This window comes from Cyprinus carpio, unplaced genomic scaffold (assembly GCF_018340385.1).
Source record: "Cyprinus carpio isolate SPL01 unplaced genomic scaffold, ASM1834038v1 S000006658, whole genome shotgun sequence".
Classification (NCBI taxonomy): Eukaryota; Metazoa; Chordata; class Actinopteri; order Cypriniformes; family Cyprinidae; genus Cyprinus; species Cyprinus carpio.
In genome coordinates, this window is record NW_024879282.1 from 195399 (window position 1) to 220434 (window position 25036).

General features: G+C 37.4%; 1 pseudogene; it reads right to left on the reverse strand.

Moving 5' to 3' along the window:
- Positions 1-17816: 17816 nt before the first annotated feature.
- Positions 17817-20762, reverse strand: LOC122144386 (annotated as a pseudogene).
- Positions 20763-25036: the final 4274 nt, after the last annotated feature.

The window sequence follows — 25036 nt, forward strand, 5'->3', positions numbered from 1 at the left end:
CTTTGTCGTTATTAGATGGGTAATTAGTTTGAGCAGTTTCTCATCATCCAGGTGTGGCTACAGTGATCAACTGCGTCATTTTCTAAATTTTACTTAGGGTACGATTGGCATAGTTTGGCTTACTGTATGCTTGCAGCTTAGTGTATTTTAAGGCCGGCGTAACATAAGCCTATAGATTACCTGTGTTATTATCTAATCCCACGAACTCATACACATTATTATATGAGCTTATTGGCATTAATTATGACATAAATGGTTTTACAATACTTATACAATAGAAAAAATAAATTGCATATAAAAATTAGTTATTTATGATATGTTATCTATTAGATATTTATTATATACTATACCGTTCAAAATATAAAATGCACTATAGGCTGGGACTGATAGATCATTTTTTATTGTTTTTACTAAAAGAAGTCTCTTATGTTATCAAGGCTGCATGTTATTTGATTAAAAAATATAGGTAACTTAACGTGCAAATATTGTAATCTTGTATTACCATTTACAATATGCGTTTCTATGCTTGAATATATTTCAAAATTTCCTTTATTCCAGTGATGGGTAAAGGTGGGAATTTTCAGTAATTCTTCAATTTGAAAACACAATTTTGCTGTCTTGAAAGAACCGTGGATCGATGTTTTTCATTTGAACAAAATTTATTTGAAGTTAGATTTTTTTTTGGTAACAATGTGAAAGTATTTGCTGTCAATTTTGAACATTTTTGATGCTCTCCTGTTGGTCCCCAAAATTTGATCGCAATTGAGTGCCATCAAGCACCAGATGTGCCCTTCATGTATTATTTGGTTTCGTGTGCACTGTGTATATAACGTAAATGAGGAGTTTTTCATTTCATCTGTGCAGTGGGTTTGTGTCACTTATGACAGCAGTGGTGTGAGTTTTGATTATAACGCCTTAAACATTGAGATGATAGGCGGTGGTATCTTGGGAAATCAGGTTCCAAGGTATTAGGTTCGTGGTGTCACAGATGATCACATGTGTAGGGGGGTCCGGTAAAACACATGTGGACTGTAATCCCAGCACATTCAGCAATGTTAATCCAGTGGTCTCCTGCACAGATTTGCATCGCCTCCTGCCACAGAGAAGGGTGTCTCAATATTGTAACAGATTCGACTCGCAGCTGTCAGCCACTGTGTTGAAGTGAGCAGAGCTGGGGCCAGAGGGCATCCTGAGCGCAGCGATTGATGCAGGAGAGCGACAAGGGCTCATATTGAAGTTTCAGGATCTTAGATGTTGCTGATGCAGGTGTGTGTTTTGTGACTCCTGCGATCCTTTATATGGTTGTTTTAGATGGTGTCCCCGTCTCTTTGTCTTAATCTGGCCCAGTTCTCTTTCCTGTATCGCCTGTTTTAATCACAAATGCAACAGGAACAGGAAAGTCTAAGGAAACAGGAATACACTGGATTCTAGATACTTCCACCGCTGCCCCTATAAGTGCAGCGTCAGCCCAGGTGTTTTCTCACCCAAATGCAACAGCCATAATTTAAAAAAACAAGCATAACTTGTTGCATGGTTGGTGTGTGGGTGTGTGGGGTGTGTGTTGCAGGTTGTGTGTGTGTGGGTGTGTGTGTGTGTGTGTGTGTTGTCCACCCCCCCCTGTGTGTGGTGTGTGTCCTGTGTGTGGTTTTGCTGGTGTGTGTATTCTGTGTGGGCCTGTGTGCTGTGTGTCGTCCGTGTGCGCCGTGTTTTTTGTGACATATCAGGACACAACTTTGTATAATGACATGGGTATGACAACGGTATTACAACGGAGGAGGGTGACTTATGAGGACATAAACACCATGTCCCCATTTTTCAACAAGCTTATAAAACCATACAGAATTGAGTTTTTTTGAGAGAAAGTAAAATGCACAAAAGTTCCTGTAAGGGGTTAGAGTTAGAGTGTAGGGTTGGTGCAGGGCAATACGCACATACAGTTTGTAAAGTATAAACAAACCATTATGCCTATGGAATGTCCCCACAATTTCACAAAAACAAACGTGGTGGGTGTGTGTATGTGTTTTTTTTTTTGTGAATCCAATGAAAACGTTTAAGGTCGCATTTCACCCTATTAAAAAAAAAAAAAACAGAAAGGCAAGAAAACTAACATTATATAATCTTTATATAAAGATTGTTAATAAATATAACTTTAAATATTTTAAAAAAGTGACCTAAAAATGTGACTTGTGGCTACAATTGGCTAAAATATGACATGTTCCTGTCAGGTTTTTCTCCACCTATTTTGACTTTTGTAGGGCAAGCATTTTTTCAGTTGTCGTTGACATGGAGTCCATTTTTTTTTTCTGTCCATTTTTTCACCATCCATGAATCGGTCAATATCTCTCTGGGCCCTCATTACTTGCAATTCAATAACCTTGAACTACTCAGCTACCCTAAAGTACATTGCAGAGACCTCTGTATCATTCCTATTCATTCATCACATCCCAGCCCTCGACAGCAGAGGGACGACCCTCTCCTTACGACAACAGCATTCTAACTAACTTTCAGTTTACAAAACTAATGACTTACAAATATTTCTCAGATGAGTCCCAACAGTCAGTTTGATAGAAACTGATGCGTCTCTATCCGCGGTCTCGAACATTGTCTCTGTAATTACTGAGACTTGTATAATAGAGAGGGAAGAGCGGAACTTGGAAGAGAGAAATGCGCAGTGAGAGAGAGATAGAGAGATAGAGAAGTTCAAAAAAGAGACAAGGGAATAAGGGATTTTCTTGTCAGATAAATAGTTTTTTTTTTAGAAAGAGGAGACAGAGGGCAACCTTGACTGGTTTCTCTATCACATGTGAAGATGTTTAAGCTTCTAGAAGAAGTCTTTTAAATATCTACACATTTACTACACAAGTTCTTAAAAAATATAACACTTTTGTAACGTTTGTGGTTTTTAAAAAAAACCAAACAAAACAAACAAAAAATACCAAAATTGGTGTACCCAAGTAAAAAAGGCTTCAGTGGTTTTCATGTCCATGTGCAATGAAAGATGTCCTAGAGTAAAAAATAAAATAAAATAAAATAATAATATAAAATGTAAGTTTAAAAATAAAAATTACAGTTATACACATACATGAAGTCAAGAGAGCCTCATCTACCACGATCGAAGGGTCCATATATGAACCACTTCATAAAGGTTTTACCAGTGACATGAAGAGAGAAACCACTCGTCTCTCAGATCTGCAAGTGCGCTTTGTGTACGTCTCCCACCCCGCCGTACATTTTCTTGGGTTGATCTGATTTCAGAAGGCATAGTGCGGCTATAGTCGAGATTAGATTTGTCATTTTGCCAGAGCATTTGTAATCGTCATGTTGTTGTGGGTGTTAACTCATCTTGAAAAGGCCTTCGGTCTCAGATCTGACTGAAGACCCAGGGCAGGAATGCTTTAACGGTAACTTTGCAGTATACATAGACTGTAGGACAGGAAGTTCTGGCCTCCGCCCAATGCTCTGCATCTACGCAAACTGTCAGATGCTTCAAAGGCCTTTCCCAAACTCTTTATCGGAGCCTAGTGCCAACCTTCAAAAAATAATGGTGCTCTTCCTGCAATTAAAAACATTAACATCTCATTTCAGTCATGCACATAAGCATGACTTATATGAGCAAGCTCACATAGTGCTCGAACTGCCCATGTTCATGCCATCGTAAATCTTATCCATGATTCCCTCGAGAAAGTTACATTAAAGTCAACATGATTATAATAACGTTCATAATGTGACAAGTTTAGAGTGAAACAGGATATTCTGTGGGACAAAATATAGTGCAGGACTTGGCTGGATTGTGAAAAGTAGGTTGTTTGGAGGGGTGGGATATAACATTGAGAGGGTTTGGTCCTGTCACCCATAAGAACAGTCAGATTGGATTGTTTCTCACTTAATCTTTCACGATAGACCAGGAACATTTATTAAGACAGGAAAATAGGCTTGTTTTTGTTTCGTTATTCACTATTAAAGGTTAATATCTGATTACCGTTGAAGACCATTAAACCCATTGTTTTGCCTTAAGCTATGCAACAGCATGATTGTCAGAGTCTTGGTATTTATGTTAGTCCGCAGCACTTTAGAATAATGGGGTTATCCCAGAAATTAGATGGTTTTTCTCCCCCAAAATTTTCAACAATGGAAACTTCAGACTCACTGATTTTAAACAGGTGCAGTGCAAATAAAACTATTAATTAATAACCTAGCACTTGCAGTATAACAGATAAATTGCATGCAGTCATCTTATAATGTTTCAGGGTCTCCAAGTACAGATTAATAATGTGATTATTTTCTGTCTTGTATATAACCACCGTGGGTGTTAGATTAGTAACACCATTTTATTTTTATTTATTTGTTGATTTTATGTAGTTTAATTTACTGAAATTTTTCGGATCAGTTAACAAATTTTTAAATAGCAAATCTTTTTTTGACTGAGGTGTTTCATGCATATTCAATGGCTGCATTTATTTATGGAAAAAATGCAGTTAACACAGCAATATTGTGAAATTATTACAATTTAAAATGTTGTTTATATATAATACATATATATATATATATATATATATATATATAATATTATTAATGTTGAAATCAGTTTGCTGCTTACTATTTTTGAGGGAAGCTGTGATTTTTATTTATTTCAGGATTCAAAAAGAACAGTTTAAAAGAACAGCATTTGTTTAAGAAATAGAATTTTTAATTAAATAATATTTAACAATAATAATTTGTAAAATTGCTACCTATTATTTTAATCAATTACATGCATCTGGTAGCTGAATAAAACAAAGCGATTACTGAGCTTCAGACTTTTTAAATGGTATAGTCTGGCAAGCGTAATTAAAGTTTTTATTTGTATTATATTTATTTAATATCTGAATGTCATCTTGTATGTACGTAGTCTGTTTGCTTGAATATAACAAATGCAGTGAATATTTATATACCCTGGCACTGGACCTTGTCATCATCTTTGTTGTAACGCTGATGTCTCATTTGATGTTTTAATCTTGTGTACGTGAGCATGTGGTAGTGTCACTGTTCCAATGTTTTAATGGGCATTACTTGGTGTCCCATGGACTTACTGGGCTTTTTTGGTTGATGACACCTCAATTACCTTCCTCCAGCCTTGTGTGGCTTCTACTGATGATCCTCCATCTCTTTTCTCTGACTTCACCATGCCGACTCTGTAGAAAATACTTATTCAGATCATGACCGCTTCACATCATTCCTTAGGCTTTATAACACTTGCTGCTGCTAGCTGCCTGCTTCTGCTCTCCATTAGGTCCTTACAGAGAATAAAAGTCTGTATTCAATAATTGACTTTCAATCGTGAAGCTGCTTTCCCTTCTCTTTCGTATATTCTTCTCATTGCCCAAAACCTGTCCTCAGAGATTTCCTTCAAATTTTCTGTGGTTCACAACTGAACAAAACAAAAGCACATTTGCAATCCAGCGAAAAACATCTTGTGCTGTTTGGAGGACTATAAATGCTAAGGAAATCAATTTGTAGGCTCATTAGGCTGATGGGATTGGGACCGTACTGGAATGTCATTAGGGTTGAATCAGAAGTCCCCTTCGCTGAATTTTTGGGGGGGGTGGTTTCTTTATGCTCAGGAGTCAGGAAATGGGCTCTTCACTTTTGTGCCCTGTCACTTCTCACAGTAATACACGAAAATCAATCCCTTGAAATATTTCCTGGAGGAATCTATTTAATCATTGTTAAATGATTATAAACAACTTACAGTGGGGAAAATAATTTATTTGAACCTCTGCTGAATTTGTAGTTTTGCCATACTTGCAAAGAAATGGAGGGTCTGTAATTTTGTATGGTAGGTTTAGGTTTAACAGATAGAGATAGAATATTGACTTGTATTAAGTGTACGTGACATAAGTATTTGATCCTCCATCCAGTCTACTTGAACTTCGTCCCCGGGTTAGCACACTAAACTCTAACATGCACATCCACAGCACAAATGCTTTCCTTCTGTGGCATATGAAAATGCACTTCATGTTTGTATTGATGTTAATTGCTCTCTCAATCAGTTGTTATCAGGAGAATGTAACACACTGCTAAAGATCCTCATATGGCTATGCGCCGCGCCCCTCTGTGTTTCACAACGAGCGAAAACCACTTCCACTCCCAAAAGGTCTTCTGATTAATGAGAGAGGCTGATGCTAACCCAGGTTTCCCTACTGAGTGTCAGATACGAGTTTAATCTCTTATTGAGGCTTTAGTCGACCACGATTAAGAGGATGGGCGAAGAGGGGAAATGCGGGTTTAAGTAACCTAGTGCTGAGAAGCTTGCTTTGGTTTTGCTGCTGATAAAACCAGTGATTTATAGAGCTTTGAAAACTTAGACTGGCTGCATGAGTTCAATAGTATCTTCATAAGTCCTGAATGAAGGACGAAGTGCTCAAAATAGTCATATTCTTTGCGTGTTACTTTCTGTTTATTTTAGGACTGAGTATTGCCTAGCATTTGCTGCCCTTTCTTTACTGGTATGTAGGCAGACAGTCATACAGTTTTAAGGTCAAACTCTTTTCTAAAAGTTATGGACACATAAATTTTTTTCTTTCTGTCTTTAAGCTTTACTTCTAAGCTGCTTAGGGGCTTAACATGATTTGTACTATGTACCCTAGCACACAGATTATGGAAAATGTTCTAGAAGTTTGTGTGATTGTGAATGAACATTGTAAATTATTGATTTCAAATGCTAGAGTTCATGCTAGAACATCTGGTTGTGTTTTTCTAATTACAAATCTAGTGATTAGGATACACTAGAATAAAACTTTAATTGCACGAAGTTGAACGCTAGTTTAGAAAAGACATGAATACTCCTCAATACCTCAATAATGGCTAATATTTGCTATCATTTAGAAAAGTGTGGGGTCAAAGTTTATATATATATATATATATATATATATATATATATATATATATATATATATATATATATATATATATATACTTTTAATAAAAGGAACTTTTAGTTTCAAGTTAAAAGAAAAGAAGTAGAAGTCCAATATTTTTTTCTTTATATATGTATATGTAGGCCTACACCATGTGTGTGGTACACTTATCATGATGATCAGTACACATGTTGTCTGTCACTCTCTGTATGTTTGTTTATAAATATTTTTAATCTGAGAGTGTTTCACAAGTCCAGTTGGAACCAGTTCAGAGAGCAGGGCTGCGGATCACTGCCGTGACCTCTGGTCCTTGACAGTGCCCTCATAATGACCGAGGGAGGCAGACTGGAGCACAAGATTAAGATATATTTTTCTTCTTTTGGTCAAAACAATACCAACTGACACTGATTGCAAGATAAATCTGGAAGAGACAACAACCAGAAATCTGTTTTCTCCTTTGACCTCTACAATGAATTGTTGATCAAGATTTTCAGTGAAAGGAGATTCATTCATTTCTACATTCATAAAGTTCAATTCAGCGTTTGATCTAGTCACATATAGACTACATTCCAATGTCTTTATTTGGCAGAAGCATACTGGAAGCAATTTGACTATAATTGCTAATCTGGTTAAACGACTAGCCTCTGCCCAACCCTAAAGAAACAGAAGAAAATGTCCGAAAGATGAGCACGAACAGGATTCTAGCTGAGGATTAGTAGGTTTACACTTCAAGGGAGGAGAATTTGACGAACGCATGACACTTGAAGCTCACTGCATTGCGCCTGTGAATGTCCTCTCCCCCACATAAAAACAAGATGCCTCGGCTAGTTCGTCACACAGTTTTTCTCCCTACAGATTTTCATCTGAAATCATAAGTGGACAAGCATTTTAGAAGCAGATTCTCTCTTCTTGATTAGTCTCTCATGTGGCATGCATTTTATTTTTTATTTTTTTCTGGGAGCCTAGCTGAAGCATCCTGACCAAGCTGGCGGATCAGACAGTGACAACCAGGACAGCTGGATTCAGCTTGTTTACCTCCACTTGGAGGGAGTGTATGTCACTCCTGAGATGTTTGTAGCTTTTATTGGGGTTTCAAATGAGTGCACTGGACTTGTAAGCTGTCAGCTGGGCTGCTGAATGGTTAATATAGTTAAATTAATTTTGTTTTCTCTCGTTATCTTCTTTCCAGGTGGACCTGGCCCAACTTCATCTGGCTGTCAGAAAAATAATGTAGGTAGGAAGTGGGATCCATAGGGGGGAAGGTAGTGCTGTAGGCTTCTTAAGCACTGTGTGGATAGTAAGGACAGTAACAGTGGTCTGGAACACTGTCCAGCAGCGTAGAAATGGTGACTCTCTTTTCTAAATGTTTGTTTTTTCTTTGTTTCAGTGTTGGACAGAGACAGCAGTGTCCTGCAGTTTGACATGCTTATACTTACTCCATATACACATATATGCAATACTCCATCAGAATTATGTGATTTTATTAATTTTATCAATTCGTAACATTTTTTTATTATTATTCTATTAACAGACCAGGCATTGAATTATTTATACTTAATACAAATTTATTTGTCACACTTTAAGAAATACTTAAGTGAACTGCAAAAACATTATATATTTTTCACTATAAATAATGACTTTTAAATGTTATATATTTCACATAGCAGCGGCATGGCGGAAAGTTTGGGAACCCTTTGCAGAATCTGTAAAAACATTTAACAAAATAAGAGAGATCATACAAAATGCATGTTATTTTTTATTTAGTAATGTCCTAAATAAGTAAGATATACTGAGTAAGATATTTTTTACATAGAGATGTAAGATACATAAGATACATTTAGTCCACAAGATCTGTGAAAAAAAAAATAGCTGAAATTATTGTGTAAAATAACCCCTATCTAAAAGTTTGGGAACCCTTGGTTCTTCATACTGTGTGTGGTTACCTGGATGATCCATGACTGTTTTTTGTTTTGTGGATGGTTGTTCATGAGTCCCTTGTTTGTTCTGAACAGTTGTAAACTTTTTATATCTGAAGATCAGATCAAGTAAATTGTACTTAACTTGTCTTCTGGTAAACATGCAAGTATCTTCTATTGCTTCTGAAGGGCAGTACTAAATGGAACAAAGATGATATTTCAACAAAATAAGAACAATTTCGGTAATCTTCATCCTGTTCAAAAGTTTTCTTTAATGCATCGTGTTTCCTCTCTGGAGCACGCAGTAGAATATTTAAACCTTTTTTATTAGCTGTGTTTGAGTCCCTCTGTTGTCTTCAGTGTCAAAGATGCATCATGTATGATCTCTTATTTTGTTGGCAACTTTTCACATTTCTTTACAGATTCTGCAAGGGGGTTACCAAACTTTTGCATGCCATTGTACCTATTACACCCAAAATCTGGACGTTAAAAAACATGAACATAGCATTTGCCGCTTGTATTTATCTCAAGCATACTCAGTCAACTGCTTTGACTGTGAATCTAAAATATAAAAAAAGCAGATAAAAATGGTAGCCAATAGATGAAATACAAGAAATAATAATTAAAAAAAGCAGGTAAATACAATAATAATAAAACAAAATGTAAATAAGCCAGGATTAAAATAAAAATCCACAGGTACTGTGGTAAGACTGTGTACAGTATAATTGAGACAATGAGTAGTCAGGATATACATAGAATATAGTAGTATGTAGTAACTAATACACAGCATAATTTAGGCATCCTAAGTAAAACTTAATATTTTGCCCATATATAGTGCTTTTAGCTACTAATAATCAATTAAGGTAAGAAATAATTGTAATCCCTTAATAATTCATATTAATATGCTCTTTTTGTTGGAATAAATGAGACAATGTATAACAATACAATCTGTAAACTATGAAATACAATAATACTAATTATCACACAGTAATAAAGACTTTAAGTAATATAATTCATTAACTTGAGAAATATAAGGAGTGCAGTATCTTGGGTCATGTGCATATATTGGATGTCTTCAATTTGATTTCATAGTTTTATAAAAGTCATTATAATGATTTATAATGATAGATTTTTTCTCAGAACGTAACATGACATGCAGCTGATGTAATATAATGGTCACTTTCTGTCCCTGATCCAGTCGGTTCGAGGTTCCAGAGGTCAAAAGTGCACACAGACAAATCCCCTCCTTATTAACACACCACTCAAATAATCATTTGAGAACACGTTTCCAGTGCTGTACAGTGAAGGGATTCAGCATAGAGTTTATAATGAAATCCTGATAATAATGTTATGTCAGCCCAAATTAGATTTACGAAATGGTGTGGCATTATAGGTAGGATTGTACTCATTTAGTTTTTTTTGTGCAGAAGCCAGAAATATTTGCACCATCTGTGCATGTTATGATTTGGACATGCACAGATGATTGTCTGCTTAAAAATTATCACTTTTTATATGGTTTTTTTTGTTTCTGTTTTAAATTCAGTTAAATAATGTAGGATGGATGCTCATATCAAAATATTGCAATCCACAGGATCACTTTGTCTTTTGTGTTAACCATATCGAAAGTACAAAGAAATCATATGGGTCATCACAGCAGACTACTGTACATACCTCGTATTGCCTGCAAACTCAGACCATCTTACCTTAAGAGCTAAGTATAATACTGTGATTGAAATGTCCATTCTTGGCAGCAGTTGTCTTTCATTTTGCATTACATGGCATCGCATTACTCTGTAAGAAACCGTATTATCTGCAGATTGTAAAATCCTCTATCCTTTTTTTTCAGTTGAGATTAACTCTCTACACTGAAGGATAGGCTGATATGAATCCTTTAGTGAAAAAAATTGTTAGTTTTGTTTTTTTTAATTTTTTTTAAACCATAATATGCACTACATACACAATAATAGCAAAAACAGAACTGCACACACACACAGCGGTGAGAAGTGAACACACCATGAACACACACACCGGAGCAGTGGGCAGCAGCTATATCCAGCGCCCGGGGGAACAATTGGGGTTCAGTGCCTTGCTCAAAGTATTGGGTATTGAGGGTGGAAGTAGCCGCTGTTCATTCATTCCCCTCACCAGCAACTCCTGCCAGCAATGAGACTCGAACCGGCGACCTTCTGGTTCACAGTCAATTCTCTAACCATTGAGCTCCACAGCTCCACTGAAATTCCCTGGTCCCTTGCCTGTAAGGATACCTTATGTCATTCATTTTTTTTTACATAGCGGCTTTAGAAATTCTATGTTTACTTGCCTAAGCAGGCTCTTGGTTTTTTACTTTTTTTGTTTTTGCAATATATTTAATTAATATTATTAGAAATGTCTAAAAAAAATTATATAGAGCATAACTATATATATATATATATATATATACCTCCCCATCTATTTATATTTTATTTTAATCTTTACTATTTAATGTGCATTTAGTGTGTGTGTACAGGTTTTTATATACTGCTGGGGACTTAAACCTGAATACACACCAACTCATGGGGACTTGTGTCACCCGTGGGGACCTAAATTGAGGTCCCCATGGGTACAAAAGCTTATAAATCATACAGAATGAGTTTTTTTAAATCTCCTGAATTGTTATCAACTGTTCATACCTCATTTGTAATTTTAATGCTCTTTCATCCCCTTCTCTTCTTTGTCTTTCTTCCAGATCATTTCACACGTCAGTGGAGGCTTAAGTATTACCACTTCCCAGTTTAGAGGTCGAGTCGGTTTTATGCATAAGATGCCTAACACCGACATTTCCTAATACATTAACAACGCAAAGCATCAGACTCAGGGAAAGTACATGATCCAGGTCTCGTGTCAGAAAGCCCCAGGGACTCACGGGAGCTCACCCTTAATGTTAAGGTGTGTGGCACTTACCTGCCACACTGTGGAACACACATGCATAGTCCTAAAACACACATGCCTATGTACATGTCAGATGCTTGTTCTGTGACACAGGCCATTCTTTCTTTTCAGCGTTTTCCATGGAGAAGATTCATGTCCCAGCCTTGTGTACATACTTAGTCATTCTCATTCCTTTCTTTACTAGCCGGGGGGGGGGGTGGGTTAGAAATGTTCACAGCATGTTGCCTAATGCAGTTTTGTTGTGTTTACTTTTTTGTTTTTGGCAATATAATTTAATTAGTATTAGAATGTCCAAAAAAATTATTATATATAATTTTAATTTAGTATTATTTATCTTTAATTACGGTAATGTGCATTTAGTGTGTGTGTACAGGTGTTCTTATAATACTGCTGGGGACTTAAACCTGTACTCACCAACTCAGGGACTTGTGTCACCGTGGTGACCTAATTGAGGTCCCATGGGTACAAAACTTATAAATCTACAAATGATTTTTTTGAAATCTCCTGTTGTTACAACTGTTCCTCCTCACTTTTTTAATTTAATGGCGCTATTCAGCCTACTCTTGTCTTTCTTCCGAGCATTTCAGACGTCAACCATGGAGCTTAATTTATAGCACTCCCACGTTCTGCAGGTGTCGAGTCGGTTTATGCATAAGATGCCTAACACCGACTTCCCTGTACATTAACAACACCAAAGCATCAGACTCAGAAAGTACTGAGCCAGGTCATGAATCAGAAGCCCCAGGAGGACTCACCCGGAGATCTCACCCTTAAGGTTAAAGGTGTTACTTACTGCCACACGTGAACACACATCAAGTCCTAAAACACAAATGCTATGTACATGTCCGGATGCTTGTTCCTGTGACACAGGCCTTCTTTCTTTCTTTCCCGCGTTTTCCCAGAAATACTCGTTAAGGCAGTTTACATCAACTTACCCATCCTGTCGCTTTCAGCCCCTCCTTCAGTACCAGTTTGTCACGTTAAAGGAAACGCCTGTTCTTAAAGGGAACATCACTCTGGCTTGTAGCTCTCTAAAGATGGGAAACCAGCACAGAAAAAATACAAAGTGGACCAAGACCAGCCCTACCTCAGAGATCTTCTTTCCTCCTGCCCAAAGTGAAGGTCTAATCTTTGTGTCCAAAGTAAGACACAGGAATGTTTAAATAATGCTAGTTTTAAATGAGCTGTTGTGTCTCCTTACATTAACATGTTTCTCCGAAAAATGGCTAATTAATAAATATCTGGCTGGCTGATTGTTTTTGTAAACATGACAAATCTAACGTTAACCCCCACCTTGTTTTGGTGTTTGTGTGTTGTAGATGAATACACGAGCTAGTCAATTTAAAACTGAACAATCTGAGCAGTACTATGTCAGGGAAATCATGTGTCACTGCATCCACCTCTGGCACGAAGAGGGTGCGACATCAACTTGGAATAGCACATGTATTAAAGGTCGTCTGACGACAAATAAATATGTAACTTAAAAGGCTAGCAGTAACTTTCCTGTTCCTGTCGTACGCGACTAATGCAAGTGATGATGGCTTGGGTGTTACGGTCGTTGTATTTTAGCTCTCATCCTGATCTTCTCTTCTCGTCTTCATTTTGGACAAGACAGAAAGACACAGAGGAGGATTATGGCAAATGAAATCAAGAAGATCATTGAGAGTTGTTGAGTGATTTAGGGATTTGCTAAACTGTGTAGACATTACATGTTTGTGTTTAGCAGAGAGGATGCTCAGGCCTCCCAAACGCTGTCCTCATGGGCCAAAAGTGGCACTGGATCTGCATTGCATCTCGAAAAACGGCACCCTGCTCTGTCCGCCATTCACAACCGGCTAATTATACCACGCGACATTCTCAGAACACCACCATACCCTCACGTTCCGACACCGCTGTCCATCCTCACAAACAGGATGCCACGAGTGCAGCACAGCCGGCTACCCGCTACGCAGCCTCCAGCAAACGCCACACTGGACGCGCACAGTGCCAGGCTACACAACCAAACCCCACCCTGACCTCAATGGACTTTCTTCTGGGACCCCCCAGCCCCAAGTGAGGCTCCCCAGCACTCCTTAGTGCCACAGCCAGATTCCGCCCAGCCTCAGATTCCCACCGGTCCGCCCGTCGCTGCCCTCACCACCCTAACTGCTCGCCAACATCACTCGCCGCATGGGAGAGGGTAACAGGCATTATGGTTACCGTTTAATGTCGGCAAAACCATAGCTGGCTAAGGACCGGGGGTGTAGAATCCAAACATTTCTGCTTCCATTAGTTCTCTCTGATGGGAAAGAGAGAAGAAGGACATCATGTCTGCGGTCCCACAGAACTTGGAAGCCTTACATTAGAAAGGATGGATTGGAACCGATGAGCTTATTGCATCTGTATGGAATCAGTATGATGTAAAATTTTCTTTTTTGAATTTATATATATAAAAAATATATATATATATATATAATAATAATAATTTCCAAAAAAAAATGTTTGGCAAATATATGTAAAGTATGCCTCATTGTATTTTATTTTTTATGTACTTAGTTTTTACTGTTCGAATACTGTATTACAGAAAAGGCTCTACTACTCTCTAGAAAGTGGAAACTTGTTAAACTAGTAAAAAAAGGCGTCGTTTTGCCTCTACTCTCTATAAAGTGGAACTTGCTTAAACAGTAAAACAAAAAGACACTGATCTGGAACTAGCCAGCTTTTTCACTTAGTTTTTATTTGTTCGTTTTTTGTGGTTACGGCCTTTACTGATTGTTCTTCTTGCAAATCTAAAGATGCCAACTTGTGCCCCTTGATTAAAAACAGAAACTGATTGCAAAGGTCTATTCAACAGTTATTTAAAGACACTCCTCGTGAAGAATTGTTTACATATGTTAATGTGCCATATGCGATCAGATCCAGCTTATTTTGCAATGGCGGAAAGTAAGCTATTTTGTTTTGAATGGCTGCACCCTACTCTTACCTTAAAATGAAGGTGGATGGCATACATAGTTTCCTAAGCGAGCAACTGTTAAAGGGTACATTTGCAAGGACGTCACTTACAAAGGTGGGCATTGAACGTGTGCTAAAAAAAAAAAAAAAAAAACAAAGAAAAAAAAAAAAAAAAAAAAAGAAAAAAATAAATTTGCTTTAAATGTTTTTGGCCAAATATTAAAAAAATCTGTGTTGTTATCTCTTAGAGATGTATTGTAGCTGTTTTCAATTTCGAAGCTGAATTTGGCCGTTAGGCTTAATTTATATAGTGTTTTTTCTAACCCCATAGATGATATTTTAAATCTAATAGTATTGTATTGAACTATGGTAAACTATAATACTAAAACATTCCTTTCAGTTAACTGTAAATAAGGGTATTTATTTTCTCATTCAAGGGGGGTTTCGCGTGGGTCATAATATCACAGCAAATAAGTTTCAAGATATTTCTGGAACAACCGGATTACAAAACCAAAGATTCATGGTTTCGATTGGTTGTTGATGTGAAGAGAAACTAGTGTTTTCTTGTCATTCTTACCAGCATTGTTCTAGAGTACTGGCTAATGCTCACTACAGTTAAAGCTGACAAAGATTCATAACAAACATTGAATGGTATCTATCAGAAATATGACAGGCAGACAGGCTGCAAATGTATGTCATAATAAGGGTAAAAGATCAAGTTTCCATGGAAATAAGAGGGGTCACCAGGGGAAAACATGAACTCAAAATGGAACCTATTTAATTTTCTTAATGGACGTCACTGAAACATCCTGGTTTTAATCAGAAAAATTGTCATGTTTTAGAAGTAAAATGGGTTGCAAATTGGCAGTTCATGGTCACTTTAAGTATACCAGACCCATAAAAATAAATCACACATCTGTAAGTATTCCATGGGGGGGGTCATGATGTGTTGTATTTTTTTTTCCCACCTTTTTCATAAATGCTTTATGAACAACTGCTGTATTTTTTTTTAAGTATGTTGTACTTGTTTTCACAAACACAAACTATACTTTATTTCATTGGAAAATGTTTTTATTGCCTATAACACATGTCAGTCTTTTCTCATCTACAGACAAAACTGTTCTCTATAGGACATTTATTGTATAGACATGAAAACACTTTGTATTATATTTTTTTATTAAAAGAAACTGGCTGTAAAATGTAATCTGTTCATTACAAGGGAATATAGTAGAGTAGTAATTGTTCTGCAGAGTCTGAAATTTAGCATTTCATATATTTTTGTTGTCATTTTGTTCTTATTTTGTATGATGTGTTAACATATCATGTATTTTGTTTGTTTTTGCTTATTGACTACCAATGACCTATTTTTATGTTAATGCGCGCTTAAGAATATCAATGCACAATAAAATCAGTGGGGCGTGCGCATATTGTTTTTCTCGCCTTTTTTTTCGTTGGGAAAGCGGAAAGAAGACTTGCTTTAAAAGAAGAGAGTCAGAAGGGTAAGATTTTAGTGTTTTAGGGACAATTTTCTAAGTGACCCATTATTTAATAATACTCGGAAAAATATAACCTTAACGCAGGTACGTAATATAAATAAGCCGCAAGCTGTGTAAATTTAGTCAGGGCAGACTCAGTATGGTTAAATAGCCTTAATATAACGTGACAGTGGCTGCCACATTCAAAATGAGCAAAACCCCCAATTTATTCTCTCGTTTGTTTTGTGTTATGTAACAGATATTGTTTTTCAGACTACACGAAACATCTAACGTTAACGCTGTTGCAAACCAGCTATGGTGTATGATGAATTATGACCTGCATATGACTGACCTCCAGTGGAATGTTGCAGGTATTTATAATTGAAACAGTCATTCAGGCGTTCCACAGGGTTTGACATTTTATTGGAATTATAACTCCCAAAAAAACCAACAATGTACTTCACATTCTCCATGTCCCTTAGTAAATAAGAAATATATACATTAAAGATGTTAAGCACCTGGCATGAATAAGCAGTTTGTTAAGTAAAAACAAAAAAACGTTTTTTACTTAGATCAAATGGATGGTAAAAGAAAGAACCAGCATTATGTAAGACCTGTAATATTTCATCCATAGGATGAAAAAAAAATCCCAGGTTTCCCAAAATAAGAAAAGTCACACGGTTTCTCGCCTATAACAACTGGCATTAATGTAGAACACTAAAACATGCTGTATTTTCAAACCCACAGTGGCTGCAATTAAAGCCATCCATACTAAACTCGGCAAAGCCCAGAATTATCGGAGGGATTATTTTCAAATGGCTCTCGAATCAATTCACCTACACTAATAATAAAGATTGTGAATAATGCCCTTTCATCATCACCTGTGTTCAGAACGGGATCGTGACTGTATTGAGTAGTATGTAAAATGCCTTATGTTAGGCGTATATTTAAAAATAAAATATTACCTGATCGTAGAGTTAAACTGATTATAGTTCACCTGTTACCCTTACACGTTCCATATGGCTTTTGGCCCATAGTAACGTACGTAGTAGAAAACATAGGTAAAGCACCAGGCGCTGTGGTATGAACCTCGTCGGGGGCCGTGCAATACAGGAAGGGCAGAGTAGCTGAGCAAGGTCAAAGGTCCATTAGATCAAGCAAGAGAAGGATGGTTAAGATGTCAGGGTCCCTCGTGATACTGAATAAGGGAGCTCATGGCAGCTTGGCTGGAGATTTGAGAGAGGACGAACGGAGAACACTGTGTGCCTATTCCCTATCCACTGTTCTCACCATCGAGACATTCACACTCAGGGACATTTAGGGTAGGAACACAGAACTGCAGGATGGAGACGTGTATATTGTGTTCTTGGTCTCAAATAACTACTAAATGTCTGGCCACTGTACTTCAGATACATTTATGTACTGTATTATATAGTGTTATTTTAGTTATTTATGAGAATATTTACGAGGAGAACAGTGAATGATTCGTGTGATGAAATCCAGCCTGCATTGAATTAAATTGAGAGAGAAATAACATTATCAAAAAAAGAACAATTCCTAGCAGCGGTTTAAAATGTTTTCAAGTTAAACCTATTTCAGAGCCACAGTTACTTTCTCTAAAATTTTCTAAATAAATGACAAATAATACTATATACAAAAATGATGACTGCTTATAAAACACCATAACCTAACAAAACATCATTTAAAAAAATATAGCTATATATCAAAATTATTTAAAAAAAAGAGGGGTAGTTTCCCTTTTAATATATAGTCAGTCAGGAGGGTTGGGACCTTCTCACTGTCTGCTTTCATGGCATAAAGAACTGAAAAACAATTTCAGTTGAATTAATGCTCACTATTTTTTTTCCCTTTGAAGGCCTAAAAAAAAAAATTTGTGTTCCGTATTAAATAAATCCGTCTTAGCAAAATATAACTATAATTAGGGCAGTTTCCCCCGTACACTTACTTTTTGTGAGCCTTTGCATATGTTCATCCCCAGATGGAGGCCGCAAGTCCTTTTTTCTCATATGGGAGCCCCTGCGTGTGTTTAGGTACTGTAGAACATACATATGAAAGAAAATAATCAGAGTTCACAAACAGCTTACAATCAGATCTTATTCTGCATATATATGCAAGTTTAGTTCAGAACATTACCTGAAACTGCTCCACCTTACCTGTCTTTCTGTCCCTGAGGGTCCCAAAGGTTCTGGTCTGATGCCTGTCTCTGCAGGATGTTGGAAAGGCCCTCCATGATGCAGCGCTGGTAAACATTTAAAACATCAATATTAAGTGCCAGAAGCTGCTGGTAGCTGCTCACCATTCTGTACAGCACACATCCTACGCCAAACTAGAGGAAAACAGCTGGTAGAATTCAAACCGGGGGGGAAATGTTCTCGACCAACAAAAAAAAAAAAAAGATCTCATATTTAAGTATCCATAGATTTCTATCAGCAAATTATTAAACTCATATAACAATTAATATTATAATATCCATCTTTACATTACTCTTACTGTACACTTATAATGTATGTGCTGCCATTTATTTATTTAAGCTTTTTTATATATTTCTATGTTTTTATTTGCATGTTTTTGAGAATGGATATTCATTTTGAAAATAAGCAATAACACCCAATTTATATATATATATATATATATAGCTTCATATATATATATATATATATATATATATATATATTATACTATCTATATATATATATATATAATTTTTCTTGCTTTTTCCTGATTTATCAATTATCAGCCATGACCAGGCTATACAATAAGTTATTGGCTAACATTCTAAGCTTCTAAGTTAAGCAAACATTAATAATATTAAATCTGAGCTTCACAATGTTGCCACATTTCGAGTAACTAGCCAACTGTGTTACCAAAATACTACTTGAATGAAATCAAGCTCATCCCTGTGAGAAACGCCGTTCTTGCAACTGTTGTAATAGAGAATACAGCGGTATTACTGTACCGAGGAAGGCTGGTTATAGCCTTCACAGCTCATACTGCAGAGGCGAATGCTTCCTCTGCTTTTCCAGTAAAGAGTTAAGAATAGTGCAGCTGAAGCAGTTAAAATGGGTGGCAAGATCCATTAAACACAGAAGTGAGATGTCTGTGCATGGAGTCTGACTTGCGAGGTAAACATCATGCAGTTCATTTCAACACACGTACCTTTGCAGGCAATGCTCCGGTCTTCTCGGAGCGGCGTAGATCCTTGGTAGACTCATGGCCTTGTCACTTACGCCTGCGCTTGATCAGCTCCCCTTGGCTCCTTCTGTCTGTTCTGGACCTTCCATCAGACGCTGTGATGAAGCGTATCTTCACCTCCTTCTCAAACTCCAGCTTCATTCCAGTCCAGGCCAGCTGGGCCCACCACGTTCCTCCGCAATACTCTCGTATCGACACGCCTCCATTCGGACACAAGATGTCAAGCTAGCGCGCGAGCTTGGCATCAGCCTCAGACCTGATGGACAAAACATTCAGTTTTTTAACAAGACTTGATCAAAGCTGAGCACCATTGACTCTCAACTGTGGACTGATGTAATGTTTTCTTTAGTGTTGGTTCTCAGTTGACACCGGCCTATTTTTCCTTGGCTTTTACTCTAACTGCATCTTTGATTTCAACAAAGTTCATCGGGTCTGTGAGATGAAGAAAAATGCTGAAACAACATAGCCTTAAATAGAAAACCTTCCCTAATGCTATAGAGAATAGGCACCGGTTTTATTTACTCTGGTGGGCGCATGTTTATATTGATCTTGATTTGGTTATATCAAGGTACTTCTCATTTTGCTGACAGACATCATTAACTGTTATTTATCAATTACATTTAACAGCAGTATTTGTTTGGAGTGTTCATCATTAGTTCTCATGAAGAAGATTCATGAAAAAGTTTTTCAAAAGTCAGCCTGAGGTTCACACTATATGAATTAAACTGCAGGTCTGAAACGAGCACCTTCATAGGAGCAGTTGTTGTTGGAGGCCTGAGAACAGCATGAGGGCTTCCTCCAGTAAGAGAGGGACTGCTTTTAGGAGGAAGACACCCCGATATCGTTCTCTTCCCTTCTTCCTCGGTCTCTCCAGGATCTGGTGAGTTTTCCATCATCTCCACCAATCTACTCCAATCAACCTGGTAGAGAGAATAAATGGGACAGATTTCAGTGAGCGTTATTAAACAAGTTTTGAGGACACAACCAGAACTGTAGCTTTGAATTTTTAGTTTGTATGCAATGAATCAAATGTAGCCACAACTTGATTTTAACTATAGCATAGCTTTTCAAGCTAGGTTACTGTTCAAGCATAAACCTGCTTGATGTACCAAAATACAGTATTAGGCTAAATGTATCAACCTATTCAGTATCACACAAATGCTGGAACACTACTTTTTAACCTTGGATGCATTAATTGTTAAATAACAAATAGGAAAAATTTATTCCTGTACTATAAACACGCATTAAATCTTTTTTTTTTTTTTGACCAGTGCAACAACATTTTATGTGTATTGTGTATTGTGTTATATTTTGTGTATATTGTATCATCTGGAAAAAGTTATGCTCACCATGCTCAGACTCGTAATAAGCAGGTTCTCACTCAGACCAGTTGGCCATGTCATTCTTCCGTTCATCTAGTCTTCTGCTTTTTCGTGGATCTTTGAAAACCCCAGGCAAATGCGTTCATGAAAAACTTCTCAAAAGGTTTAGTCAGCACCTGGCCATATGAAATATGACAAGAAGATGGCACAAAGAGTACCTGGCTCCATATAGTTCATTACCCCTCATTGGTAATGTGTTAGAAGAGAAGTGCATTTCAAATGTGAGAGCTATGGCACTCTCTTTCTAGCCGCAGCCATTGATGTACCAACCAGAGTCTATAGAGAAGGGCATATGCTAGTCAACCGCTCGCACATTTATATACCTCATTGTTAACACTCTGACCAGTTTGCAGTAGTGGTAATTAGTGTAATGTTACCATAAAGACTGTAAACTGGACACCTCACCATGGTGACAAAATATAAAAGAATATACAGAACAATGCCAGTTCAGTCATGGGGCATTATTTAGAGCTTCTGTGGGGATTTCTCTTGTTGTGTCTAACACTGTTTTTGCAAAGCTTTGTGACAGGCTGATTGCCAGAGAAAAGAAAGTTAGAGCAGGTTGGGGTTTTTGGCCCCCCCAAGCAGTGGACTTGTACTCTGCCGTCCATTTGGCATAATAATATAACACACACACCTCGCTGAAATCACAGAGAGCAAAATGCTCGGTACTCTCACTATAGTGCTGCCGTCATTTGCTCATGAGGAAATAAATTGCCTTTCTCAATTAAGGGAGAAAGCTATTGCAAGATATTGCAAGAAAATATATGTTACAAGATATTTGATGTGCCAAAGCCATCAGTGATAACTTCAGAGTCCATTAATTAGATTAATGTAATTATAATACAAAATGAATACTAGTATTATTGGGTAGTGAACGCATAATAATTAATTAATCCCAGGAGATAATATACAATAGTAATATCACTGTATGATAAAATTCACTCTTAGAATATTAAATTACTATGAAATAATGCTATCTAATCATGTACCCGTGATTAAAAGGAAAGATTTGCGTCTGATTGGTAAACCATTTGGATGTCCCTAACACGTATTGGACTCTTACCTTCTAGTCATGGTTCTATAGCACTGAATCTATACAGTAACCCTGCAGTATTGTCATGTTCAACACCCATGAATGTTAGGTCAGAACAGAGCAGACATTTACCTCATGGGTCTGAGAGGTTGCCGTTCAGTGTTTCGAGGTGGGGTCGTCCCAGATGGACCAGATGGAGGGCATGTAGTTTGTCAGTCAGAGCATCCCACACGCATACAAAAAACACAGGCATGGACATTTATATACACAAGTTCCACTCCAACACACCATGAACCATGGAACAACTGAGAGGCTCGTTCTCCAGGAATTTTATACTAATAAATGTCTTTAACAACACCTTTAAGTAAAGGACTCACTTCATTAACTGAGGAATTTCATTATATGTATCAGTCATGATTTGTTTAGCACTGAGAAAGATACCTGAGCATTAGTTTTATCGTTGATTTGTGCACGTTCTTTTTGAAGATGTTTTTTAAGTCAGCTGGTTGCATGTTTATATAACTGGGCTAAGTGGCACATGCTTTCTTTCCGTTTTGTTATGTATTTATCTACATGTTGAAAATTTACTTCTCCACATTTCTTTGCCCTCTGTCTAGTCATCCAGGGAACAACGTGGCATTTCAAAAGATGTGCTGAACATCTGAACGCACACCAGGACACAAGCCTACCGCCTTCCATTCCAGCACAGGCAAAACAACACCAATATGGTACAGACAGTCCATCATTTACCCATATGTCATTGTGGTCAGAAGGAGTTTAGAATTTCCTCTGTTTTGTCGAGCTGCGAGGATCTCAAAGAGGACACACATTGTATCTAGAATGATTTACCAACCCATCAGATAAAAAAAAATTAAAAAATACTGGAGAAAACTGCAGTAGGGACGTGTTTGCTGTAATAGTAAGATGCCACGGCCACCGGCTGAATTCTAGAGCGAGGGACCAGAAGTTTGTGTCTGAAAATACAAGCCAAGAACAAAAGACCACAGGCAATGAGAACCACATCACAGTGGAGGAAATAAGCGCAGCAGAAAATACATGATAACAAATCAGTAAAATCAACGAACATATTTACAGCACAAACTTATAAGAGTAATGAGCAAGATGCTCAAATACTGGAAAACAACAGTGACATGTATTATTTTTATCTCTCTACCAAGGCGACAAAAAGGATAACAACATTTTTGATTTTAAATCTCTTTGTGTAAAATTTTTATTGCTCTTTTTTATTTACTTGCTAATATTTGTGGTATATTTTTGCCATACATTCTCAATCCCGTGAGAGATGTTTTGACTGTTGCTAAAATAAACTAAGTATGTTGCGCTATTTATTTAGAGAAACAAGGGGATTTTTTGTGAGAGGCAGATTTGGACAGTCGAGAGCGGATGGTGTGCAGGATGTGCCCGCACAGACAAGTCCGGAAAAAAAAAAGCACAGAATGGGTATAAAAAATTTCGATGAATAATGCAAGGACCCAACCAAGGACCACACGCACACAGGACAGGCCTTGGTGTGATGGACAAAGGATGTTGTATACAGTTTGATTGGCAGGCCAGTTGGCAAGGGTGCAGCCATGTCTCCAACTATCCATTTTCTATCTATTTGTTTTCCACTTTGATTGCAGGAGAGACAGCTGGGATGGGCATAATTTATTAGCATAGTCATCCGAGTAATCAATGCTAGATTTTTTTGGTTGTGCCCCAAAAAATGATGCTAAATGCATCAAACTTCAGAATTCATTAATTATTCTACCGTACATGTATTTACTTGCACCATATATTAGGAGAGAAACAGAAAGATTCTTTCTCTTCATCTTGAAGCCTCTCCTCATCCTCATCGGCGGTGTGATTGGTTGCGAACAGGTGCCAGACCTTCTGTCTTGGTGTTGTAATTGTGGAAGCATACGTTAAGCTTCTAGGTCAAATTCACTTGACGAGGTCCTACAGGGGACTTGAAGCTTATCATCTCAGAGAAGTTCTCCAGCTCTGAGGAACTCTTCCGGGCACAGCGGGGCCAGAGGACATGGTTTTGTGTGGACCTGCAGGCAGGGTCTTGCTGGAGTTCGAGACCTCGTTCCATCTTGCAGGGACGCAGATCCTCGAATTCTTAATCCCAGGCACACTAGAGGGGCATCACATCCTCTGATGCCCTCTTGATTGCACGTGGAGGTTTCCGCTGCACGATTCCTGAATTACAAACATGATCCCTATGGTCATATACATGTCAGTCAACATCTCAATTCCATCATCTTTAAAACATAACAATGCGGATTTAAAATTTGGAGTCATTCAAAATAAGATTGTTCACTTCTCCAGCTAAAAAGTGTATTTGGGGTATGAAAACATTATATAACAACAATGGCTTCCTCAGGAGGACAAGAACATTTTGTGAGGCTTTTATTAAATATGAACCAATTTGCCGCCTATGGAAAACACAGAATTTCACATGACATCTCGTTAAAAATTAATTCCCGTAAATTTCAAAGAAGCGAGCAGGGAACAAGCGAATGGAGACTGCATTTGAACTCAAGCAGCAAGTGAAAGTAATTGTGTTTTTGATTTGCATCGGTGGTTGCATTTCCAGCAAGAGAACCTGCGGGATTTTTCCCCTTATGACATGATACAATCTGATATGGATAATATATATCCGTTAGTTTTTTTCTGCCAATTATTATCTGGCTACTATGATTACTGGTTGCCCGGCAAAAAATGAATCTTGTTATATTGGATTTCACCCAAAACAAATGCTTTTTACAATTATAAGCACCCACCAAGATGGACTTCCACAAAAGAATTCGCTCTTACATTGAATCTGAAACACAAGTTCAGCGTTGAGAGTTATTATAACATCAACACATGGTAGTTCCTGCATTTCTTTTCGGGCCTTATTATCAGGAAGTCCCATGAATGAGCTACGACAGGATTTATCAGGCATTAAATTCAGGCTAAACGACTGCAGGATAGAACATCCATTTTAAAACAGGAGCCTACATATACAGCTATTACCCCAACAGGGACATTAGTCGCAGCAAAGTTCCCTTTATCTATTACACTATATTACTTTACACCTCCGTATTTATGTGTCTGTCTGTACTAGGTCAGATCTAGCGGAAATGACATTTTTTCACTTCCTGGTTTTTGCGCTACTGATTGATGTTATCTCCACCCCCCATACTTCTGTGCCTATGGCCAAAAACTCAGTCAAACGACCCAACGAACCAGAGGTAATTCCATGTTACAG